Raw genomic sequence first — 2,500 nt, 5'->3', positions numbered from 1 at the left:
GTCTTGGGCTCGGATTTTTCCGAGTTCCCAGTGGGTTCAATTGTAATATGTGTTAAAACATTCTCTCACATTCAGTCTGAGAGATTATTCTGAAAAATGTCCCTTGCCAAAAATCAGCATCTTGGTGCAAATTGACTCAATACAATCACGAGGTGCACAATCATCATTTGTGCATACGATGTAAAAAAAAAAAAAAAAAAGATGTGCGTGCACATGTGACGTAATTCAAGATGGCACTGAAAAAGCAGGGGAACGAAAAACGAAAACTTGCTAAAGATCACCCTATGCACAGGATACCTAAGATTAGAAATTGTGTTCACCTTAAGTCGAACGCAACTAGAATTGTAATGTAATTGCACAGTGCAAAACAGATATTATGTTTTCAATTTTCTGAACAAGACAGCTGAAGGCATTCAAGCGGGATAAGATAAGATCAGATAAGTCTTTATTGGTAAATTAAACTAAACACTTGCAAACATATAAAGTTTACAATACAGTAGAAAGAAGAATCATCTAAAAAATATTGCTTTCTTTACAAACATTAAACTAGATAAAGTTAAAAAGAGATCTATGTATAAAACAGCGCTTAAAGCACTCTGTGCGAATATGTGGTGATATACAATCATGACCACGTTGACGTAAAGACTGATATGTACCTAGGTAGAAGATCTGTTAAACAATGTGAATCTATGTGTGATTTTTTCCCATAGTTGTTTATCTCTAGTTTGGATTACATCCCTGATGAATATGCACTCCTTGGTGTAACCATAATTTTTATTTCCATGCTCGCTTGCAGAAGTTATCGATCTTAGAGAGGTATTTACCAGCATAAGCACATGCCCAGACTTCAATTGAGTATGTAAAATACTGACATAATTAAGCTATGAAATAAGATCGTAAGCTCTTCTAAGGCGTACCCATACTTACAAATCCTCAGAATATAGAATCTTGAATTAGCCTTACCCCATCATGTTATGAAAATTGAGTATCCCAGTTGCAAGGATTTTCATGAAGGTTACTCCCAATAATTTAAGGTTGCTCTTTCGTTCTATAATAGGTACAGTCCCAGGGGGGTTTTTGGGGTGTTTCCTCTCATTGGCATTTGCTAATTCCCGTGTCTTAGTTAGCTTTAATTTCATATGACTCGTACTTGACCAAAGCTCAATGTTCTGAATTTTACTGGCCGATGAGTCATCAGGCAAATTTGGCCCAATCGCAATACTCAAGGTGATATCGTCTGCAAACTTAATAAGCAAGTTTGTTTCCGGGTTCACAACATTAATGTCATTAACCATGATAGAGTACAACACTGGGCCTAAGAGGGTCCCCTGTGGAGCACCCCTGTCGATTTCAACGAACTTTGTTGTGACACCATCGACTACAACTCTCTGTTTACGGTCATTCAAAAAATTAATTATCCAGTTAATAACGTAAGGGTTGATATTATATAACTTGAGCTTGTTACAGTACAATCTGATGGGAAACAAAATCAAAAGCTTTGCTGAAGTCGAAAGAATACACTTTAACAAAGTCTGCATCTTCATCCAACCATTTTAACCAATAATGTTGACATTTAGATAGGCCATTGTAGTATTATGTCCCTTCTTATAGACAAACTGGTTGAACCCAATAGATGACTGCAGGGTCGTAAATATTTCTTGTTTGTAAACAACCCTTTCAAAAATTCTCAATTACATTTGTAAGTGATATGGGTCTCAATGGGTCATTTTCGAGTTGCTGTTTGTCTCGGTCTCGAACTGAGTCTTGGTGCTCAACTATTGTAAGGCAAATGAGTTTGATTTGCATAACAATACACAACTCATTTCCATTTGAATGGTTGTGCACTAGGACTCGCTTTGAAACTGAGGCATGCAGCAACTCGGAAATGGGCTATTGACTACATTCACTCAATGGGGATGCCTTGCAATTGGGAATAGGTGTAACATTTGCAGATTTGTGGATTTAAGAATTATTTTGAATGGCTTTGCAGTTAGTACATCCTCCCAGAAATGTAAGGGAATGGGGTTTGTGTTACTTAAAATAAAGGTTGATAATAGAAAGGATAGGGTAATACTAATACTGTGCAAGTGAAGTCAAGTTGAATTGGTTAGGATAACCCTCTCACTTCCGCAAAGACTCCCACTGACGCTTTGCTGTTGTTTTCCCTCTCCGAACCTCCTAGTATAAACAGTGGAGGAAAGAGACGATCAGGTTTTCTTTTCTTTCAGGCAATTTTCTCAAGCTTTCTTTGCAACTGCTCAAGTTGATGATCTCCAACTCACGTGTAAATGTATAAGCAATTCTCAGGTTTTGGCCAAGATGCAGATGAAATTAAGACCCCTTAATCAGTCACGAGATTTTGAAGTCAAATTCAGGATCACAAGAAAATTAATTTTCTGCTAGAAACTTTAATTACTGATTCTAATAATGATGATGATGATGATAATAATGATAATAATAACATCAGGAAAACAATAATATTGTCTTCGTTACGTAAGTA

The 2,500-nt window shown here is 36.6% G+C and overlaps 1 protein-coding gene across 4 annotated transcripts in view; it reads right to left on the bottom strand.

Moving 5' to 3' along the window:
• The window catches only part of LOC137984998 (uncharacterized), a 52,294-nt gene that overhangs the window by 42,235 nt on the left and 7,559 nt on the right, over window positions 1–2,500 (bottom strand). The gene's annotated exons all lie outside the window — the stretch shown is intronic.

This window comes from Montipora foliosa, chromosome 14, assembly GCF_036669935.1.
Source record: "Montipora foliosa isolate CH-2021 chromosome 14, ASM3666993v2, whole genome shotgun sequence".
NCBI classification, from domain to species: Eukaryota; Metazoa; Cnidaria; class Anthozoa; order Scleractinia; family Acroporidae; genus Montipora; species Montipora foliosa.
Note: the sequence above shows the minus strand (reverse complement) of the source record. Positions and strands in the feature narration are given on the sequence as shown.